The sequence below is a fragment of the Microcebus murinus genome, chromosome 2 (genome assembly GCF_040939455.1).
Source record: "Microcebus murinus isolate Inina chromosome 2, M.murinus_Inina_mat1.0, whole genome shotgun sequence".
Lineage (NCBI taxonomy): Eukaryota > Metazoa > Chordata > Mammalia > Primates > Cheirogaleidae > Microcebus > Microcebus murinus.
In genome coordinates this window covers 11,336,248-11,359,527 of record NC_134105.1, presented here as the reverse complement: position 1 = coordinate 11,359,527, position 23,280 = coordinate 11,336,248, and the positions used below count along the sequence as shown (strand labels likewise).

The window sequence follows — 23,280 nt, the reverse complement described above, 5'->3', positions numbered from 1 at the left end:
CACTTTCCAGGGCAGATTGAAAAGAAAATAGTTTTATCCCAGGCAATTGTAAACCGTTCCATTTGATGAGTTGTTGTTTCCACTTAGATATTACATGCTCCGGCGTCAGGTGACCTGGTGCGGCTGGGTGGCTTTGTTTAACTGGTTTGCAGAAGAGAGGGAAGAAGAGAAAATTCTCCTGTCTCTTAGACAGCAGTTCTCCAAATGCAATATGTGTGAAAGTCACAGGGGATGAGCCTGCAGTGAAACACACAGATGCCTGGGTTTTACCCGAAGACAGCCTGGCTGGGCTGGCCCCGCGTGGGACCAGGAATCTGCGCTTTTAGCCAGCTCTCTGGGCACTGCCGCGGCTGCGTCTTTTAAGGCTGCTCTCGACTCTACCTACGCCGGCCCGGCTAGGGAAACGTGTGGTTCTGAGAGAGATCTCTCCAGAATGAAGTTCCCGGAGCTGTCAGAGCAGAAGGGATCCCAGAGATAATCTGGTAGATTCACATCGCAAATAAAAACCGAGGTCCCAAGGTCCCGTGGCAAGTAAGAGGCAGAAATGAGCCTGGACCTCAGATGCCCACACACCTGGTCCAAAGCCGGTCCCGTCACACCGTGACACTGCCGGGCAGCCGCTGAGTGGAGACAGGGGCAGGGCGGGAAGACCCCCAGACTCTTCCTCCTCTGTCCTTGGGCCCCCTTGCTGCAGGGTTCACAAGTGGCGATGCGAGAAAGCCGAGAAAGCACAACCGTTCCCAAGCAGTAAGAGTTCCTCCCCACAGGGGCTCCGAGCCGCATCCTACAGGGACAAGGGCGTCCCCAGTGCCACTGTAAACCAGAAAAACTCTGAGCTATGCGGTAACACCTCCTACTGTGGCCTCCCCCATGTTCCGTCTCATCTGTCTCACCCCTGCACTATCTCCACCTTGCGTGGCAGTCTTGATTTTGTCCCGTGGGTGCTGATCGCCCCACCTTGCAGCTTTCCAGAACCTTCCATCTGTGCCATCCCGGCAGACACTAGAGGAGGGAGGGAGAAGGGAGGGCTGGGGGCTGTCTGGGATGGGGAAGGGTGGGGGGGCTGACTTGTTCCACCCACACACCATTCAGGGTGTCCTCGCAGCCACCAGCCACCCCTTGGTGGCCCCGTGGAAAGGCCACACGCCAAGCCACAGGCAGCCCCGTGAGCCGGGTCTCGGTGCAGCTGTGCCCAGGTGGCTGCAGGCATTGCAGACTTGGTCCTTAGCACCCAGGAAGCACCTCCCTCGTCAGAGATGATCTACTGCTCGCGGCAACGAGGACCCAGGCAGAACCCCGGCCCCAGCTCGTTCCCTCCAGCCTCCCGCTCTCTCTAGGATCCGACTCTCTCAGCTCCGGAACAGCCCTGCTGCAGATCCAGTAAGCATTTAGTGTGCATCTACTGTGTGCCGGGCACTCCCGCCAGATTAATCTCATTAAATCCCCATGAGGACACTGATATTGGAATTATGAACCCCATTTATGGATGAGGAAACTGAGGCTCAGAGAGCTTGCAGGCTTGACCTCCTGCGTCCCACAGGTTATAGGTGACGGAGCCAGGATTCAAACGTAGGCCTCTGACCTTGCACAGACCCCACTGCTGTCCCCCGCGGACCCCCCACTTCCTTCCCACTCGCGTCGACAGGCTCGCTCGCCGCCACCACCACCGCGCCCTCCGCCTGGAGCTGCTGCTTCGGCTGCCGGGATCTCCCGGGAGCCAGCGACAGACGGGGAGTGGGCGGATGGACACCCCGCGCCCTTCCCGGCGGGGCTCCCGGCAGCGCTGTCCAGTGCGTCCCTGGGCGAGCAGCAGCCTCACCTGGGCACTGGTTAGAAATGCAGATTCCTGGGCCCCGCCCCAGACCTACGGAATCAGAGCCTCTGAAGGTGGGGCTCTGGGATCTTCTTTTCAGCCCTCTTCAGGGGATTCCCACGCACGCTGGAGTTGTAACGGTTCCATCCCACACCGTCTCCCGGATCCTCCAGTACAGTAGAGCCCTGATCCCACCCGCTCAGTAGCGCCCCACCGGCTCTCCCCCTCCCCGACTCAAGCCCTCACTGCCCTGACGATACTTCCTGGGATCACCCCCAAAGAAAGTTACCCGCACGCAGGTAAGCTGTGCTGCCGCTGTCCAGGCGGCCGGCGCTGTGTGAGTCGGCACAGGAGAGACGTGCTTGGACGCCAGGAGACGTCTCTGACCACTCTGGCTTCAGGGCAAAGGGGCCCCCAGTCTTCTACCTGCTCTGTCGGCTCCTCCGCCCCCTCACACCTCTCTCGCCAGCGCCTCTGGCCTCCTGGTCATTGCTGGCCTCGGCCCTGGACCAGCCACCTGCCCCTCCCCCAACCAGGACAGGACATGGCACTTTCATTCTTCCCAGACCATCCTCAGTGTCCCTCCCGCCTGTCCCCTTCCACTCCTCTGCTCACCTGTGTGCCCTCCAGCCCCGAGGAGGAGAGGGAGCCAACCTTCGTTAAGAACATTCCCCCTAACGGCTCCTCCTACGTTCACCCCTCCCCAGGCTGAGAAGTCGACTTTTAGGTCCAACTGGGAAGGGAGAAAACCGAGGCTCAGAGAGACGAAGGGGCCCGGCCAGGGCCACACGGCCAGCAAGTGACAGAGCTGGAGTCTGAACCCGGGCTTGTCTGTCACCAGAGTCTGCATGTTGTCCTGAACGCCATCCTGCCCCTCCCGTCCTGGCCAGGATGGCCCCTTCCCTGGAGTCCCTGGCCTGCCTGCCCTCCCTCCCACGTGCGGGGACCCTGATGCCTCAGTCGTGTCCCACCACGGCCCCTCCACACTCTCTCTACCCACCGGCTCCTCCCTCCAGCCTTAAACATGCATGTAGCTCCCCATCCCCCATGCACACAGGCTCACACGCATGCACACACACACACGCATGTGCACGCACACACCCTCCTCCTTAAGCCGAGACCCTCGCACGCTTGTGCTCTCTGCTCTTTATTATGAACCGTCAAGAGAGCAGTCCGATCAAGAGGCGCACATGAAGGTCGGAACGCAGGCGGTGCCGGCAGAGACTGGGGTACACAGGCGCTGCCTGGACACCAAGCCCCTTGGCTTGTCCTCTGCAGTCAACAGGATGACCACTTGATTCGTTCCATTATTCTGCAGGGTGGAATACCAGCTTGTGTTGAGCACCTGCTGTATGCCATGAGCTTTGCCAGACACTTTCTTTTCTCATCCTACCATTGTGAATTGGGGATGGCTGTCCTCATCTTACAGATGAAGAAACAGAGGCACAGAGTGGGCCCACTCAGCATCACAGATATGCCCAAAGGGAGAATCAAGATGCAAACCCAAGCTGGCCTGGGCCCAAGTTGAAACTAAGCTCTCTCTCACCAACCGGCCTCAGCGTGCGTCCCAGCCTCAAGGGGGTCTGGCAGGTGCCTGGCCTGGGGGTTCTCTTTTCTGTTTTGCTGTTTTATTTATTCACCCAAAAGCCCAGCAACCCCATTTCCCTTCTTTCAATGTTTGTTAGTGTTTTACCTGCTTTCAAAAGGGCCCAGGGGAGATGGAGGGAGGAAGGGGCTGGGCCTGGCTCCTGGCCTGGTCTGCCCACCATCGAGCTCAGATTCAGCTGCAGAAAGCATCCCTGAAACCAGATTCAGGGGACGGGGCGGGATGAGAACTACTGCACACTCACTAGGCACTGGGCACTGTCCCAGGAACCTGCTTTGGGCATTCAGTCCCTCCAAGATCACATGGAAGGACGTGTCTCCCATTTTATGGATGGGACAGTGGAGTTCCAATGGGGTGAAGCAGCTGCCCAAGGTGCACAGTGGGCGAATGTGGGTCTGAGCTCTCCCACCCTAAGGAAGGATCCTCTCCTTGAAGGAGTTCTGACACAGGGGACTTCATTTCACACATGGAGAAACTAAGGCTCAGACATGTCCAAGCTCAAGCAGAGCATTTATGACAAAAATCAGGACCAGAATCCAGCTTTCCCAGCTCCCAATCCAGTGCTCTTTCCACCATCCTACCCGGCTTTGCTTTGCAAAAAGCACCAACTGCCAAGATCAAGGCTACCGGAGCCCCAAAGGCTTCAGAGCCCATCTCACCCTTAGTGGTCACTGAGTCCCTTCTCCTGCCTCTGGGGCATCCTGTTCCTTAATCATCCTGGACAGAGAAGAGGGGTGGGAGGGTGGCGGGGAGAGTCCCTTTAATTCCCGGACACCCTTGGAAGAGATCTTGGAGACGGCCGCAGAGCCCAGTGCGAGGAAGGGAGCCCTTCCCCTCCCATCCCGCTGTCTTGCTTCTGCGTCCTCCATGGGTGGGTCGACTCGGGAAGCCAAGAGGCTTGGGGGTGTCACGGAGCGTGACTGTCCCGGGTGCACTGAGGCAGCCAACCGCGGCGCTGCCTCCCGCACAGCGGTGCCTGGGTTTCTCGGGAGGGCCTGACAGGATGATTTACAAATTGTATAAATAGAACTCAGCAGCCCAGCAGCCCTGCCTCAGCTCGGCGGCGGGCATCATTCACTCTTAAGTGAGTGGGAGACTGCGGCGGGGGCCCCCCCGCGCCCACAGAGTCCTCAGAAGACGTTCAGGTGAGGGCTTCGTGGGGAGGACGGACAAGGTTGCCACGTCCTGGTCCCCCCTGTGCAGCACTGGGCGAAGAGAAGACACCCCGAGGAAGGACACGCCTTCCTCCCGACTATTCTTCCGTCCCCCCGTTAGCATAGATCTCTGTGCTAACCCACACCCCCAGACTGTAATGTGTGGACCTAGCATACAGTAGGCGCTCCATAAAAGCTTCACTGTATCCAAGCCTCTCTTTGGCCTGCAGCTCAGTGTCTCTCCACACAGCGGGTAGCTAAGTGTTTGCGGATTGGAATTGAGCTCCGTGAGCCAAGCGCCATAGAAACTAGACCCAGCAGCTCATGTTTCTCTTCCGCTGCCATGACGTGTGACATACGACATCCCTGAGCCTCCATGATCTCCACTGTCACATGGGAAAAGTGCCCATCTGGGTGTCTACAGTGTTCCGCGGGGAACAGACCAGCCGACAGATGAAAATGTGCCTTATATCTACGTAAAACGTCATGCTTTTACAAGGGGCTTTCTTCGTATGCATTCTTTCCGCTATTACTCTCGGGAAGTCCTTCCACAGGTCTGACTTCCATCCTGCCTGCTGTGATTTGGTGAAGACCTAAGCACTCCAGGAATCAGGGGTGCAAGCCAACCCTGAGATGGCTCTCCTGGTCAAAAGGCACGTGGAGATAAAAGGAAAGTGTGTGTCTTCTTTAAAAAATAACTCCCCCCATGTTCGAGGGCGGTTCAGAATAAAGAGCATAATTTGCTCGACTACCCCGGCCGTGGGCTTATCGCGGAGGGCTGGCGGCTCTGAGAGGGGGGATTATGCAAATGCGAAAGCAGCTTTCAAGAAACTGGGCTAATCCAATATTACCAAGAGGGCTGGGTTTGAGAAGGAAGGAGGGAGCCCCGGAGAAGGGCGAGCCGCGGAGGGTTCCAGCCGGTTCCTGGAAGGGTGTGGAGCAAGGCAGCCAGCTAGCGGGGTGCTGGCCCTTGTTGGCACCTACACTGGGGTTTCAGGAAAGGGGACCTGGTCTCCGTTCCCCTGGCACTCAGAGATGGAGAGAGCGGGAATTAGGCTGGCGGATAGAGAAAGTCTTTATTGAATTATTTGTGGCTGGGAGGCCTCCTCCCCGCTCTCAGAAATCCGGCCAAATGCTGAGTGGCAGGTGTGGCGTCAGGAGGCAGGAGCAGCGGGAGCAGCTTGGAGCCTTCCCAGGGAGCTTTCCCCTTCGGGCGGACTCAGATCCTCCAGGTGGGGCAGGTCAGGGACTCAGGTGGTCAGGCCAAGGTGCCTCCCTCCCGCTGGGAAATGCCCAGGGGCACAGGGCAGCTCCAGGGCGGTGCTGAGCAAGGCCGCGTCTGGATGAAACAGCAGCTGAGCAAGGCCGCGTCTGGATGAAACAGCAGCAGCACCACGGACAGCGCTCAGAGCCGGCCCTGGGCACCTGGCTCCCTGGGGGACCCGAGGCCGTGACTTAGGGAGCCGGCTTCACGTGTTGGTTTGGGATACTGGAAGTTCATTGTGCCCGAAGCCCCCGTGGCTCCAGCGGTGGAGGCAGATGATTGACGGCAATCAGGACTCACTCTAACTAATGCCATGATTTGGAAGTAGAGGGAACCGGAGACACTATGAGCAGCAGCATCTAACCCAGACTTGGGAGTTGAGAAAAGATTTCCAGACTATAGGATGAGTGGGAATTACCCTAGTCATGGAGGAGGGTGAGCATGTTCCGGGGAGCGGGAAGAGCATAGGCAAAGGCCCAGGGGTAGGGGGGACACGGCTTACTTGAAGAATGGAAAGAAGCTCTGTCTTAAGTCTGGACCAGCAGGTGGGAGGGTCTGGTTGGAGGCTGGTGGAAGAAGGGGTTGAGGGTGGACAGGGTGGCGTGCAGGGAAGCCCCACAATCAGATTTGCATTTTGACCGTTCCCCCTGGCTACGGTGTTGGGGCTGGGCCACTGGGCAAGTCGGGAGGTGACCGTCATTCAGACTAAGATGATGGCGGACTGGAATAGCATGCAGGCCTCGGGATGGAGGCCGGGCATGGGACACTTTGAAGAGGGATTTAGGGAGCGGGACTGACAGGACGTGGAGGGAGATTGCCCGGGCGTGGGGAGTGCAGAGGAGGGGTGCGGGGGGAAGGGTTAGAGGGCTCTCAATGCAGAGAAGAACAATGCAGGGTGGAGTCAGAGGGAGTTGCAGGGGAGAGGGAGGGGTTTAGAACCGAGGGGGACACAGCCACAGAAGCGAGGGTGAGGAACACGGCAGAGGGGTGGGAGGGGAGCAGCGGGGGGCATGACAGCATAATCGGGTAAGGGGCTTTATTCTGTCATCCGGCGGCCTGTCAGGGCGCGTCAGTGTCTGTTCCATCTCGGCCTTGCAGCAGGCACAGGCCACGTCTCTCTGCACAGTCCTGTGGGCAATCCTGGGGTTGGCAAGAGCCACTCTGCTCCATGGACAGGGAGCCCCACCAGCCCCACAGGGCACCAAGCTGGGTAGACTGAGCGGGCAGCAGGGGAGGAGGAGCGGGGTTTGGCTCCAGATAGCCATGTGCCCAAGACAGGCTAAGCACCCTTGCCAAGCCTCAGTTTCTCACTCTGTAACCCAGCTGCTGGGGCTTCTCTGCCCACCTCTCTACAGAGGAAGGGGCTGGAGACTGGAAGGCCAGATCTGGGCAGGGCTAGGCCTGTCACTTTCCCTGGGGTATTTTGTTATGTGGCTTCAGAGCACCTATCACTTGCCAAAGCCTAAAGGTGGATGGGCTGTGTAAACTAACCCCTCCACTCTCCAGGTAGTCCCAGCCTACAGAGCTGAGGGCCCAGGTAAAGAGGACAAGGACATTGGCTCAAAATAAGTGCTGGGTGGATGGTTGGGTGGTGGATGGATAGACAGATAGGTGGGTGGCTGGGTGGATGGATGGATGGGTGGGTGGATGGGTGGATAGGTGAGTGGATGGGTAGATGGACAGATGGGTGGGTGGATGGGTGGATGGATGGATGGGTGGATGGATGGTTGGATAGATGGGTGGATGGTTGGGTGGTAGATGGATGGATGGACAGATAGGTAGGTATATGGGTGGATAGGCAGATGGATGGATGGGTGGATGGATGGATGGGTGGATGGATGGTTGGATAGATGGGTGGATGGTTGGGTGGTAGATGGATGGATGGACAGATAGGTAGGTATATGGGTGGATAGGCAGATGGATGGATGGGTGGATGGATGGATGGGTGGATGGGTGGATGGATGGATGGGTGGATGGGTGGATGGATGGGTAGTGGATGGATGGATGGATGGATGGATGGATAGGTGAATGGGTAGATTTGATGGATGGGTAGGTGGGTGGGTAGGTAGATGGATAGATGGACAATCAACTGAATGATTACCATGCACCTATAGGTTCTAGGCATTGACAAAGCCTCTGGGATATTCCAGAAGTGGGGCGGAGCCACGAGACACTTGGCTTAGGCAACCCGTGTCTGGGGTAGTGCAGGCGACATCCTATTTGGTGGTTGATAAAGAATCCCAAGACCATCAGCCACAAGATGACAAGGCCCTTTGGGAGCAATTTGGTTTCCAATGGCACCTGCTAGAATAGAAAGGATGAAGACAGCTGATCAGAGGACAGGGGCCTGGGCCAGGCCAGCTCAGGTGGGAGTTCTAGATCCAGCGATGGGGTGGACAGAGATAAATCCCCACTGCTCAGAAAGAGGGAAATGTGGTCCTGTGGGCTTTGAGTAAAGACAAACTCTACCTGCTTCACAGCCACTATACCCTGAGGCCTCCCCCTCTTCTCCCACTTCTCAGCCAGCGGGAGAGAGCAGGAGCCCTGGGATCATCCACCTGGGCTCGAGTCTGGGCTCCGGCATTTACTGGGAGCATCGGCTGGGCAGAAGCACCTAAGCCTCAGTTTCCATATCTACAAAACGGTGATGTAGCATTAATAGAACCAGTGTCATAGCGTGGTTTGAAAGACCAGAGATCATGTATATAGTGCTTAGCATGGTTCCCAAGACAGAAAGCACCCAGCCACATCACGGATTCGGCCCGTTAACCTCGCCTTTGCTCCTGCAGGCCCCCACCTGAGAAGCCCACCTTTCTCTCCACTCTGCCCTGGCTTTATCCACCTTTGAAAGCCCAGCTGAAAGTCTGCCACTTCCCAAAGGCCTCTTTGCCTAGCCTTGCTCCATTATCTCCTCTGGCTTCTCTCCGGGGCCTTCAAGGAGGCAGGCACCCAGTGACTGTATACAGTCGTCCCTGTTGGAGGAAGCAGAGGGGGTGGTCCCAGAGCCTTCACTGCCCACCCTCCCCCGCCTCTTCTTCCAGACACAAAGCTAGCAATAAAGCCATGTTGAACTGGCCTGTCCCTCTAATTGGTGCTTTGGCAAAGGACAGATTCCCTGCTAAGCATTAAAAGGTTTTAAAATTCTCTTTATTGAACTACTTCTGAAAGCCCACTGCACCCCAGGGATTGGCAGGATCCAGACGGGGGGCTCCCTGGGCAGGCCCACAGAGCACTGAAGAGGCCCATGCAGCTTCTGAGGGGCTGATGGGCTGCAGCCAGAACCCCGGGACCTGGCCCAGTCCTCAAGGAGCCGGTGTTCACTCTCCTGGGGGCCTGCGGGCTTCAAGTAAAGAAAACTTGGTTCAAAGCAAACAACAGAAGCTCATTTAAAGACACTCCGGTGCCAGGAAACAGTGCAGCCCATCAGATGACTTGGGAAAGTCTGGGTTTGCGGAGGCCCCCCAGATCTCTGGGCAGGGTGCAGGGATGCGTAGCTGTGTCTTCCGGCACAGAAACAGAAGGCTGCGTGGACCCTACGCAGTGGACGAAGATGCCAGGGCAGGAAGCCTGGCGATGGGGGAGCATTCGTTCATTACGGCAGAGTGAGCTCCTGAGCTTGTCCTAATTCTGGAGGAGCTCTGGCAAGGTGCTGCGGAGTCAGCACCCAGGGTTCTGGGTGCGTGGGGCGGGGGCAGGGATGGAGAGGAGGCCGGCGATGCTTCCAATCGCTTCCAATTACTTCCAGAGGCTGAGAATCCCCCAGGTGCCAAGCTCTGAGATGAGGGCTTTTCACCTGCACTGTCCCCTCCAGTCCTGCAACCACCCGGAGGCCTGAGTCATTGGCTCCCTTTTCTAAAAGGACAGTCTAAAGGTCAGAGAGGTTAGGTAGCTAGCTCCAGATGTAACGGTGAAGAAGGGGCAGAGGTGGATCAGGACCCGTGATCTTCATCACCCACCACGTGTTGCTTCTCAGGAGCAGGGAGGAAGGAGAGAGTCGCAGCAGGTTTGGTGGGCAAGACCAAGCCCTCTACAATTCCCTTCCTCCCCTTCCACGCAGATCGCATTGGCTGTGCCCGGGAGAGAAACTCTGCCCCAGGCTCCTCCAGCTGCTTGCACTCATGGACTTGCTAGGGGAGGAGAAATCTGGAAGTCACTCGATCACATAGAGGGGGGCATGGGATATGGGGGCCTGGCCCCCGCCTGGCCCGGCCTCTGCTTAGGCGCTGACCACCTCTGTAGCTCAGGCAGGTCCATGGCCACCTCCGAGGCTCTCCCTCCACCTGGCAAAATGCAGAGGGTGGACTCGAGCATCTCTAAAAGCCATCCCAAGGCTAAAGCTCCAGGGTTTTATGACCATGTCTTTTAAAAGCCTTGGTCAGAGAGTATCTCAGCCTTTTGACGTTATAAAATCAGAGAAAGCCATTTGGAGAATTTGACTTCTTGACGAAGAATTAAAACGTTTTAATTGTAAAGGATCATTATGTTAAGAGCTATTCTTTAGTGGGGCCTACCGGCTAGGCATAGTACCAGGAGTTGTATAAATGTCACAACATCTGTCCAATTCTCTGTGTCCCCATGGCGACCAATCATGTGCAGGCCACTTTCGTCCCTCATGGGGAAGACGGCCAGAGCCGCCTACCCCTTCCCCCTACTCCTGTCCTTAGCAGAAACGGTGCCATGTGGTCACCAACCCCCAACCCCTCCTCCTCCTCCTGGGCACCCGGTAGAACCCCACCTCCCGTCTCCCTCGCAGGGGCAGCCACATGCTGGGTTCTGGCCAACGGAATACAAGCAGGAATGACCTAAGCCGCTTCCAGACTGGCCCGTGAGAACAACCCGCAGGACTCTTTTGCTTTTGTGCCCCTTTGGGAGTGACCATGCGTACCGGGAGGGTGGAATGACAGGATGAGACGAGCCTGGATCCCAGAGTCACCTCCTGGAGGAGAGATCTCTGGAGAGCTGCCCAACCCACGTCCAACTTTTTGTGAACAGCAAATAAACCCTTGCTGCATCAAACCACTGAGACTTGGGGGTTATTTTGTTAATGCGACACAACCTGGGCTCTCCTGACTCATGCATTCCCCTGTAGCCAGTCTTACAACAGCCAGAGAATTCTCTTTAGGACATAAACTGGATCACGCCACTTTCCATTTAAGATTCTCCACTACGTCCTACAATGCTAAGAATAAAATCTACCAGTCCGCCGTGCAAGAGCCCCGTCCCTCTCTGACTTACGTTCTCCTTCCCCTCTGTCCTGGGCACAGCCTGATCCCTGAGCAGCGGGACCAGGCTGGTGCCCTGCACAGACAGCTTCTCTGCTTGGCACGCTCCTCCCCTACTTCTTTGCATAGCTCACACCTTCTAGTCATACAGGGCTCAGAGCAATGTCACCTCCTAAGAGGCATCTTTTCTGGGCAGCTGGTCTAAGAAGCCCTAGTTACTCTCTGTCACATCACACAAAGTGATTTGCACTTATCCCTGTCTGATATTTTCTTGCTAATTAATTCATTAATGGCCTGTCTCTCTACCCCACGAAAGCCGGGAACGTGTTTGTCTTATCCACCAATATATTCTGGTGCCTAGAATGGTTCCTGGCACACAGACACTTTATAAACGCCTGTCGAATGGGAGCATTAACCTTTATAGCCCTCTGAGTTTGGAGTTACTGCTCCCACGTAGCACAGGAGGAAACTGAGGCCCAGAGAGGTTAAAACTGTCAAAGGCAGAGCTCAGATTCCAACCTAGCTCTGCCTAACACCGTGGTGATTCTCTTTCTACTTTCTGATTTTTAGCTATTTTGAAGGTATTTTAATTACATGGGTTTCTGATACAACACAAAGAAGGGAGGATGCTCTGTCGTTGGTCATTTCTCTTAACTCGGCTCTTGCCCTTGGGGGCTCACAGTCTGGTGGGGAGACGTGGTCATTTGTCCCTGAACGGACACCCAAACGGATGCTGAAGACGAGGTCCCAGCGCCCGAGAGAACCCGGAGCATTCACAAAGCAGCACGCAGGTGAGTGCCGAGGGACAGAACACGTGCGAATCCGCCAGGGCGTCCACAAAGCCTGGTGTGTGTTAATGCAAACCGGGCTAAGAGGGAGCGGGCAGGGTGGGAGGGAGAGAGGCAGCAGAGCAACTCCAGCACGGGCCCCCTGCCTCCTCCGTGTCCACACCTCTCTCCCCAGGGAGCCTCAGCAGAGCTGGCGGGGCACACAGATCCCACAGTCCCCTGGCAGCAGGAAGGGAAGGTGGTCGGGACCGGGCCTGGGGTGCAGGCTCTGACGCCGCCCACTGGATTTCCCGGCCTCCGCTTTGGTCCTGTGGGGGAAACGAGAGGCAGAATCTGGAATCCACAAACAGGGCAGATGTTGGCAGCTTTACTTTTAAAGCTGGAGCTTCTTCCCTTGCCGCGTGGCTCTCGGCCCTTCCCCAGGCCGCAACCGGAGAGATGTAGGGGCACAGGGTGGCCAGAGACACCGCCACCGCAAAACTGGGCTTTGGTTTTGGAGCGTCGATTTCGCCGAGCCCGCCACACTCTCCGGGCTCAGAGAAGCCGCCCGGGATGCCCACCCGCCCCTGCCCGTGCCTGCGTCACCTTCCCTCTCCCTCATCTTCATCTGGTGAAAAGGCACCTGGGCCCCGGCCCGCCCCGGCTGCAGTGGCCTCCGGCGCCCACCGGGCAGTTTGTTCCCTCTGCTGTGCGCCCACCGGCACCTGCCGCTCGCCCAGGGCCCGCCTCCGCCCCGACACGGGCTGCCATCCTTGCTGGCCTGGGGGGGGCACAGCCCCAGCCGGGACCCCGCCCTGCCCTCCCCCAGTCCTAGGTCAGGAACCTGACAGCAGCCAGGCAGCAAACAGGACTGGGCTGCTCCTCTGCCTAGAAAGAGCCTCCCGCCTTTGCCCGCGGGGTTAAGTTCAAGGTCGCATCAAGGTGAACACCTGATCTGAGCCCTGCTCACCCCTCCAGCTGCTCTCTGCTCCTTCACCCCTGCCTGTCTGGGCTCCAACTGGATGGCCCAGTACGATTGGGAGGGGGGTGCCACACTTTCTCTCATCGTAGGAGGCCTGCCCAGGTTCCTGGCTAAGCTCTCCTCACTCTTCAAACCGTAGCTTCTGCTGTCCTTCCTCTGGGAAGCCAACCCTGCCCACTCCAGTCTGGGTGGGGGTGGGGAGGGCCCACGCTATGTCCCTCCTCCACCACTTGACAAGCACCTCTGCTCTATCTGCTCTGCACGCCCCAACAGGATGCGAGCTCCTTAGGAGCAGACAGAACTTGTCTACCTTGCTCAACGCTGTGCGTATTCTCAGCACTTAACCCGGGCCCTGGCACCCCTGCAGGTAGCCCGTAAATATTTCTTAAGTAAATGAATGACACGAAGGATTTTTGCCCAGAGCAACGTGGTACTGCTGGACTCTGTCTCACCTATATCTGTGTCCCGAGCACCCAGCAGGTACAAAGTGAACATACTGAATGGATTTTTCAAGGTCCCCAAAAGGAGGCTGTCTGCTGGCTTCGGTAGCATTTCCGAGCCCCTACCCTCTGACTTTCTAGACAGCCACCACAGCAAGCCACCTTGGTCTAATGGAAAATCCCAGCGTCGCTTTTCTGCAGAGGCGACCTATCCATCACGCCACGGAACTCCGCCGGCCCATGGAAATCAGCCTCCGACAGTCAGGCCCGAGCTCCCCCGCGCCGAGCAAAGTTTCGAGGTGCACAGAGGGGTTAACTCTGCCAGCTTGAAATGCGTGGCAGCGTCTCCCTTCCAAGCGGAGGCAGCCAGCGCTGGCCGGGCTCCCACCGCGTGCTCAGCCCCTCGCGGGGAGTGCTGAAGGGACAGAAGCGTGGGAGAGGCACAGGCTCAGCTTGGGGGACATTTACAATCCAAATAAACTGGCTGCATCTCCTCTGGTGGTGTTACGTGGCCATTTCTCTCCAGCGCTGGGGAAAAGTTCTCTTTGCCAGTGTAGACACTTCTATTCCGGGGCTTTTTCATTGGACTGTTCACTCCTTTTAGCTGATGGCTCTACCTGCCTGGGCAGATTGCATGTATGTGTGTGTGTTGGGGGGGGGTGGTAATTTGGGGGAGGAGGAACTAACATTTTGAAGTAAGTACTAAGTGAGAATACGAATGCTGAAGCCAACCGCCAGGGTTTGAATCCCACTTCAGCCGGCCAGCTGCGTGGTCTTGAGCAAGCACATTACTGCCTTTCTGTGCCTCAGTCTTCTCATCTGTAAAATGGGGGCAATGACAGTACCTACCCATAGGGCCGATATGGGGATGAAACAAGCCGATATATGTGAAGCCTTAGACAGTGCTTGGCCTATAGTCAGTGCTCAGTAAATACCCGTTCCCATGGCTAATGGGATTGACAGTGTCTGCCATACACTATAGCACACACCTCCCAGATGATGTCACTTTCTCCCTGCAATACCCCGTAGGGGTATCATTTCCCTGATTTTCCAGGTGAGGGGATAGAGGCCGTGAGAGGCCAGGGACATGCAGCCACCCAGGACAGGCTGCTTCCTGGCAAACGGCTCCTGGCTGGAGCACTGGGGCAGCTGCGGGCACTCGGTTGCTGCCCTCGTCTCTACGCTCTGAGCGTAAGTGCCTGGAAGCTCACAGCTCACACTCGGAGGGTGGTGCTGTCCCCTGAGGAGTTTTGGTGGCCCAAAGGAGGAAGGGGACGCACCTGCTGCTCTAACCCCTGCACAGACTGGGTGCCCAGTCTTGTCTTCGGAAGCGTGACAGAGCCAGCTCGGTCCTGGGGACACCCAGGCCAGCAGCCTCGATGAAGTGGAAGATTCACATCCCCCACCATCTCAAGGGAACGAGAGAATGGCTAGAGTCTGGCTCTGGAGTCAGAAGATTCGGTTCAAATTCCAGCCCTGCAACTCCTGGGAAATCACGTCTCTGAGCCTCGGCTGTCCTGTCTCTGCAGTGGAGCTACTCACGGAGAGCTCTTAGCTTAGTGCCCGGCACAGCGCAAATACGCAAGAAAGATTTCTTCTGTCCCCCCAGAGTCCAAAGCTGCTTCCAGACTCCTACATGTTGAACTTCCCACAATCTGCCGAGAGCCTGGGGCAGTGCCGAGCCCGAGGGCTGCCGGGATCCTGGGCGGCCCCGAGCCCGAGATTGGTGTGGGCAGGGCAGCTCTCTGGCGCCACGGGGCGTGCTGGGCAGGCTGCCACGGACCACGCAGGGCTTTGGTATGGATCCATAAGAGGGGTCTCGAGCTCGGGGTTTGGTGATCACAGCGCACGCGGAGTCAGCTCCCCTCTCCTTCTCGGTCCGGCATCCCGCGCAGGGGTAACTCCGGGGACTCCGCGCAAGACACCGCCGTCTCTGCTGCAGGCCAGTGGGGCCACACGGCAGGGGGCAATTGCAGAGAGCAAGCCCGGAGCGTGCAGCCCTAAGCTCCACAAGGGTAATTAAGTTGGCCGGTGTTAGGTGAAGCGAGATTACAAGATACAGGCTCACGAGCAGCGCAGGGATGAGGCGGAGTAATTAGCTCGCAGCCAAGAGCAAGTCTACAGGCAGGAAGGCGCGGGACTCGGGCAGCAAGAGGCACGCCAGGCAGGGAGGGGAGCCCGCCGGGCACTGAGACGCCGTCGGCCTCTCAGAGAGGCTACTCCGGAAGCCAGAGAGCCTGGTGCACAGGTCTGGGGCAGCCCGGGACGATGGCACGCGGCAACTCCACCTCGGGCCCTCCAGAGCTGGGGTGCAGCTTGACAAAGACAAAACTATTGCTGGGACGTTTGCTCCTTTTTAGTCCCAGCAAGTCCCAGCTTCAAGGACAAAAGGAGGGACAGAGAGTTGGACAGTTCCAGGCCAGGGTTCAGGGCAGGGCTTCGTCTTCGCTTTCACTGCCAGATGTGACTCTTGCATTTCCAAGCTCTGGTTTCCCCTCTGGGTCAAGGTTAATTATTCCTGCCCCTTACAGGGGAGAGTCATCAGTCAGGAGGTGGCCTGACCTCAGGGTCAACGTGTTTGGACCCTGATCGGGCTTTAAGTGGCTCTGGGGCCTACCGGGACTCCTTCCTCTCTTGGGCGCCTGCTCCCAGTACAGCAGCCCGGGAGGGTGCTCCACCCACCCACCCACCCTGCCAGACAGTCACCAAGGAAACAGAGCTTGGCCCAGTGCCTGGCACATAGTAGGCATGCCACACATGCTTGTCCACTGATAAAGGCAATATGCCTGAAAACACAGGAAAGAAAGAAATAAAAATATCAGCTGGAAAGACTGGATGCCTAGACAATTGAAGGGAAGCCACCACATGCTTATTAGAAGAAATGAATTCATCTAATTTGTAGGATGCAAGATAAAGCCACAAAAAAAATCAATTGCATTCTTACATCCCAGAGACCCACAGAAAATCCAATGAAAGAGATTCCATTTATAATAATAAAAAATAAATGCTTGAGAGTTCTTTTAATTTGGTACACAAGCTATTTGTTTAAAGAAATTATAAAAACCCAATGGAGGCTCAATATTAGGAAAAACATCAACATAATTCATTACATTAGTAAATTAAAGGAGAAAAACCATATGATTACTTCAATAGATTTTTAAGAAGCATTTAATTAATTTTTCTTTATAAAAACTCTAGGTGAAATTGGAAGAGAAATAACATCCCTATTCATAACACAAAAAGAATATTTACCAGAAATCAGCAGAAAATATAATATGAAATGTTAAAATATTAAATGCATTCCTATCAAAACCAGGAATAAGACAGGGAAACATTTCCTACAAGCATTCTGGAAATTTCAGACAATAGAAGAAGGCAAGAAATTATAGTAAGTGCAATAACTATAACACCACCACCATTTATATAGTGCCAGGCACTGTCCTCAGTTCCTTACATGACATGAGGAAAATGGGGCACAGAGAGGTTAAGTGACTTGTCCAAAGTCACACAGCTTCTAGTTGGCAAAGGTAGGATTTAAATCCACGTGATCTGGTTTCAGGAGATGAGCTTTTATACTTTATGAGATATTATGTCTCAGATGTTGAGAGAGGAGAGATGTTATCATGAGTTGTAGATAATATGATCACATAAAAATACAAAAAAGACCCACATTTAAAAATACACATTAGTGCTGATACGTGTCATTAAGATGTCTGCGTAAAACAACAACACGCAAACATCCCCACTTCCCTTTACTCCACTAGGACAGGAGGCTCTGCGGCGGCATCCCACACCCCGCCTGGGACACCACGGGCTCTCCATAACCATTTGTGGGAAGGTGAAGAGACAGGCCCTATGGCACGGTTTGGAAAGGACAAAGTGGTTCGGCAGTGCAGCTGGAGGTCTTTGAGGGATCCCTTGCTCTGGTATTCAGCCCCCCGCTGGGCCACTGGGCTGCCTTTCCTCCACTGCTCAGAGGCCGAGGAAGGCCTGTCCATCATCCGTGACGGCCCCTTAAACCAGGGATCCCCCCCGCCCGGCTCAGCCTAACAGCTGGGTGGGATCGTGGCAGGCTGTCCACCCCAGAAAGGGAGAGGCAGGTGAAGGCCGAAGTCCGCTCTCCCTTAACCTGGCAGCCTGGGGCTCTGTCCCTCCTTCCCACCCGCCACTCGGAGTTCTAGTTTAAGACACCTTCCACATGGAGCACTGTCCTGGAATCTGTCCCGCAGCTTGTGCGCAGAGAACTAGAGCCCATGATGAGAATCAACACTTGCAAAGCACCTCCCACATGCTGAATCAGCGACAGTGTGATCTATGGTCCAAACGGGGACACTTTTGAGACCGAAGGAGGGGTGCTCTTAACAAGCACCCTCAGGTAACACACAGTCTGGACTGTTCCAGGCACACCGGCTTGGGCGGCCACTCACTGCCTGGGTCCCACGAGGTCAGCACTACTGTCACCACCCCACGTCACAGACACAGACATGGGCGTTGGGGCAGGGGACAGAGAAGAGGTAGAGCCTGGAGCTGGTCCCAGATCTTCCTGTCCCTAGAGTCCCCTGGGCTGAGTGGCCTCTCCACCGCCGGTCCCTGTGCCCTGTCCTTGGGGCCAGCCTGCTGTCTCTGAAACCCCAACAGCACCCAGCACGGGGGCCTCACGCGGGATCTGGATGTGGGGGCTGTTTACGGGACCCAAGGGAGGCTGGTGTGGTGGAGGCAGAGGAGGGGGAGGAGGCCAGGGAGGGGCCGGCACCCTGGCTGCTGTGTGGACACTGGATTTGGGGCCAGGTGCACAACAGCAGAAGGAGGGGGCTTTGGCTGGCTGGCGACCCAGGGAGCGGGAAGAGCCAGTGGATCCAGGGCTTCAGGGCGTGCATTTTCCCGTGGCCCGAATGGAAGAGGTGTGTGGGACAGGGAGGGAGAAGGGAATGGAGGAGACAGGAGAGACCCTTAGATTTTTGGCTTCAGAAACCAGGTGGATGGTGATGTCATTTATTGGGGACGAATGGAGGGATACGTTTAGGGGAGAAATACAGTTTTGCTTTGACCACGTTAAGTCTGAGATGTTCATGGGGCGTCTCCGTCCAGAGCTTTCTAAAGCCAGATGCCGGTGCTTTTGTGCTTAAAACTCCTTCCACTGCTCTCATGCATGCAGCCCAGGCTCCTCTACCTGGCACCCCAGACTTGGCATGGGCTCCCCAGTTGCCCTCCTCCTCCCGCCCCTCCACTGAGTGCCTGTGGGAGTCAGAAGGGTCCCCCTTCTCAGCGGTGGCACCTGTTCTTGCCTCTGCTTGTCATGCCTGTTGTCCCCTCCCCACTCCTGAGTAGCTGCGGGCCAGGGCGGGGGCTCCCGCTCTGTGCCAGCGTGACATTTGTGTCTCCCAACAGAGTGTGAGCCGGGGGCGGCACCTCCGTGTTGTGCCCTGCACAGGGTCAGCTCTCCGCCCGAATGGATGAACGAATGAACCGGAGACCTCGCTGACCCGGAGCCCACGGACTCAGACAGCCTTTGCTCCTGTGTCTCCAAAGAGCAGGCCCTGCATGATTTGATATGCATAGAGTAAACAGGGCTAAAGGGGAATGTTTAAACCACTTAAGGAAATAAACAGTTCTCCAACACCCTCAATTATTTTAGAAGCACCTGCTCACATATAATTAATGTGCCAATTGAAATGACTATTATAGCCATTAAAGCGGGTTCCCCAAGAACCACTACTTGGCGATACTTGTTTAGACTCATTTGAGTTCCCCACCGCCTTGCAAAGTAATAATAACAATAATAACACAACTCCATTTCCCGAAGAATACGCTCCGATTCAGGCTTCCCAGGGCCATCTCCCTCGTTCTCGGGCTTCCTGAGGTCTGTGTGCAGGATTCCGAGAAGTCTCGGCTCCGGACAGAACCGTCAAGCGTTTCCCAACATTCAGCTAAGGAGAGTCGGGCTGGGAGGAGCAGGCAGGGCAGGGGTGGGGCCGTCGCTTCCGCCTGTCTGCACGCGTGTTCGTCTCGGGGTAGGTGAACCGTGCTGCCTGTGTCGTCTCTGCGGGGGAAGCTGTTCTCCCTCAGGTCCTGCTCCTGTGACGTTGACAGCCCCTGCGTGGGTGGCACGGCTGCCGCTGTGCAGACAGGTGGCCCGCAGGGGGACGGTGAGGACGGCACAGGCAGCCGGGCCCAGGCTGCTCCCCTGCCCCTGCCGGCCGCTGCATCTCGCCCACCCCCAGGGAGCAGGGGGCTGCGCTTCCCAGAGAGGGTCCGGGCCACCTGCCAGTCCTGCGGGCCAGCCCAGGCGCTGAGGGACGTGAGACGGACGCATCCCCTCCACCCTACTGTCTCTGAGACCCAGGTGGCTTCTATTTTTCTCTGAGCCCCAGGGTCCCCAGCTCCAAAATGCACAACAGTGCCAGCAGCGATGGTTCCCGAGAGGACTCTGTGGGGCTTGGGTGTGCGCCCAGCATGGCACCTGACCCACAGGAGGATAGTGGCGTTCACAGGGCCCATGAGGGAGAGGTGGCGGCAAGTGTCGTCTCACCCTCTGGCGGGCTCCCCAGGTCCTGCTGGGTCTGCCCTCGTACTGCCTGTCACTCGGGGGAGTTCCTCCCGCCCCCAGCGGGGCATTGATGGCCCCCAGTGGACCCCAACAGACAAGTCACGGCTCTGGGGTCAGATAACCAGGGTCCCAGCTAGGCTTGACCTCTCTCTAGCAGCGTGACCCTGAGCAAGTTGCTTACCCTCACCTAGCCTCAGTTTCCCCCACTCTGCCCCTCCTCTTCCTTCTCTCAAGGCTCTCTGAGGTCCCTGAATATCCTCAGCACACAGAGGGGAGCCGTGGAGACACAGGCAGGGCCCAAAGGACGCGGGGCCCCGTCAGACGGCACCGGGGATTTTGGTCTCTATCCTGAGCGCAACGGCGAGGCACCACTGACGTCTTTAAAGCAAGGCGACGAGACCAGAGACTTGTAAGGCCGGTGGTGGCAGAGTGGTCTTCTGCACCCCCCCCAGTTGAATGTTCACTCTGGACGCTCACAGCCGCAGGGGCTGGTTCCCAGAACACCCACACTCACCCCTCTCCTGGGGAGCCAGACCTGGCCCTGTACCCGGTTTCCGCGGGGGTCCCACTCGCACTCCCAACTGGCCAAGGCGGCTGGGTGCTCCGCCCCTACCTCCTGTCTGGACGACACTGCTGGGCAGCTGGACCCGGTGGGCACAGTCCCAGAGCTGAGCCGGACGGGTCAACCCCCTCTGTGCTCACGGGGCCGGGAATCCCGCCCACTGCATTGCTGACGGGTGGCCCCGACAGCATTTGCTCAGACTCCTCTAGGGGGACATCAGTCTCGAAGGCATCCCATCTATTGTTGGAAAGCTCCAGTAGTGAGAAAATGCTCTCTCTCATCAACTAGACATTTACTCCTGTGTCCCTCAGAGCCACATAAGACATCCACCCATCCATCCATCCACCCATCATCCGTCCGTCCGTCCATCCATCCGTCCGTCCATCTGTCCATCCATATGTCCATCCATCCATCCGTCCGTCCATCTGTCCATCCATCTGTCTGTCCATCCGTCCGTCCATCCATCCGTCCATCCATCCATCCATCTGTCCGTCCATCCATCCATCCGTCTGTTCGTCCATCGGTCCATCCATTCTTTAATCTATATGCACAGCATCATGCTAGTCACTCAGGAGATAAAAACAAACAGGACGCTTGGTCCTTGCCAGCAAGGGGTTTGCGTTCTGGGAGGGGGACATTCAACTATTATAGTCAGTCCCCCGTCACAAGCTCTATGCTGGCAGACTCCTGTCCTTCTCCTTTGGGGCAGTGGCCACAACTTGGAAGAAGCATTTATTTGACAATCTTTCATGTGCTACTTGCCTTTCCCCACTCGACTGCAAGCTCCATAAAAGCAGGGCCACGTTCTTATCCTGTGCTCTATTCCCGATGCTTGGCACCTAGTAGGCGCTCAGGAAGTATCTGCTGTGTAAATGAACACACGAGTCTAGCATGTTAAGTCGAATGGCAGCGTGCTGAGCATTTTGCCAGTGTGTGAGAGTCTAGCTCAGCCTGGGTCACGGCAGCTGAACGGGGGAGAAGATTGAAGGGGAAAGAGGGTGGGGAAAGGTCTCCGGGGGTGCCACTGAAGCTGAGCCTTGGAGGGCACGCGGAGCTGGCCAGATGGAGGGGCGAAGGGCATCGCGGGCGGAGGCAGTGGCATCTGCATCTGCTCGGAGGTGGGGAACAGCGCTGGCACGTTCCGAGAACTGCAAATAGGCCGTGTGATTCGAGTGGCGGGCCCCTGTGGGGACGTGGTAGGAAGCAGGGCTGGAGAATCAGTCCACAGAGGTTGAATCAGAAAGGACCTTGTATGCTGGGCCAATGACCTTGAACGTGGTCCTTAAGGTGTGGGGAGCTCTCGAGAAATGTGTGGTGGGGAGGGCTGGTCCCGGGAAGGTCAGATGTGTGTTTTAGAAATGTACACACGGCTGTGCTTGTCTGAAAGGCGAGGACTGCCTGCCCCGGGGGCCCTCAACCTGGAAAGGTGAGGAGAGGCGGGGGAGGAGGGTCAGGGAGGAAGGAGAGGCAGAGCTGGCCTTCTAGAAACATCCCTCATTTCAGTCCTGTTATTTTATTTTGTTGGCGTGCTGGAGTGGAAGTTCACCTTTAATCCTTCTCCGACAAGACAAGGTAAGTAAGCCCCCTTGTCATTTAAGCCCAACAGGGCACATGGAAGTCACGGAGAGTCTGCTGGAAATCACACTTTGGGCTTAATATAGCTGCGATTCCACAGGCTCAGACGCCGACAGCGGCTCAGGCCAGCACCCTGCCCCTGAGAAAGCGTTGCCCAAGCCCCCCCTGGGGTGTCCTGGCCTGGAAAGCACCCACCTCCTCCCCAGCCCAGAGTCCTGGGGAAAGGACAGAGGGCAGGTTGGCTGAAGGTGGGAGAGGCGAGGCACACTCCATGAAGATCCTGAAGCTCAGAGAGGGAGCATGGTTTCTTCAAGGTCACACAGCACGATGCTGCCCCAGGCACCTGCTCCTCTCTCCTCGTGGTAAGTGAGGACACACTGCCCGGGGCGAGCCGAGCCGTCCACCTGTCGGCCCTGGAAACGCGGCTCAGCTGCGTCTTTCACAGCCGTCCAATGGGCCAGCTGATCGCTGGTGGAGCCCACTGTGGTCCAATAGGACGCCTTGTCATCGGGGTGTCCACTGCCACTGCTGGCACCCCTCTCACCAGTTTGGAAGCCAGGAGCTCTTATCAACCCCGTGTGGGGCAGGGAAATGGTCTCCCTGCCAGTATCGGAAACCTGATCTTAATCCCAAAGAGAAGACAGATTTCTTTGGTCAACAACACCTCCCCTCGTGCCAGGCGGAGCAGGGAGGTGCTGCCAAAGCAGCTCTTTTTTTCCCTTCTTATCTCCTTCCCCAGCCCAAGGGCATCTGCGCACAAATCCCGCTGACTGAGCGATGGTGTCTGGACCGATCCCAATCGCCTGGCAGCGCTTCTCACCTGAGGCTGCGGCAGCCCCTCCCCCCATCCCCCCCAGCCCCCCAGCCCCTGGGAAGCTCCTGGACCACTCATGGGCTTCCCGACACAGCCTTGCGGCCCCCGGGGGCTCGGAGATCCGTCCCGAATATGGACCTCGCTGACCCGAGGGTGGAGATGACGAGACGCCCTGCACCCTCACATCCGAAGAACACCTGGACACCTGCTGCTGCGGTTCTGGAGCTTTCTGGTGGGGGGCGGGGAGTCACTGGGCCCTGCAAGAATATTCAACCCCTTTTTCCTACAAAAATGCGCACGACATACTGGGCACGCTTTCTGCGGTCTTGAGTACCCCCGTAAGCTCATCCACAGACTTCTTAGGGATCCTGAGACCCCCACATAAGGCCCTGGCCCAGGGCCTGCCAGTGACCACGGCACACACTGGGGAAGCAGAAAAGAGACGCAGAGCCGACAGCTAGAATAGCAGGTGCCGTCTCTCTCATGGAAGCATGCACAGGATGCCAAGCGGACACAGCAGGTGGTCTCTTAATT

The 23,280-nt window shown here is 56.9% G+C and overlaps 1 protein-coding gene across 1 annotated transcript in view; it reads right to left on the bottom strand.

Annotated features, from left to right (window-relative positions):
* IGSF21 (immunoglobin superfamily member 21) overlaps positions 1-23,280 on the bottom strand; it is a 241,910-nt gene that overhangs the window by 108,609 nt on the left and 110,021 nt on the right. The gene's annotated exons all lie outside the window — the stretch shown is intronic.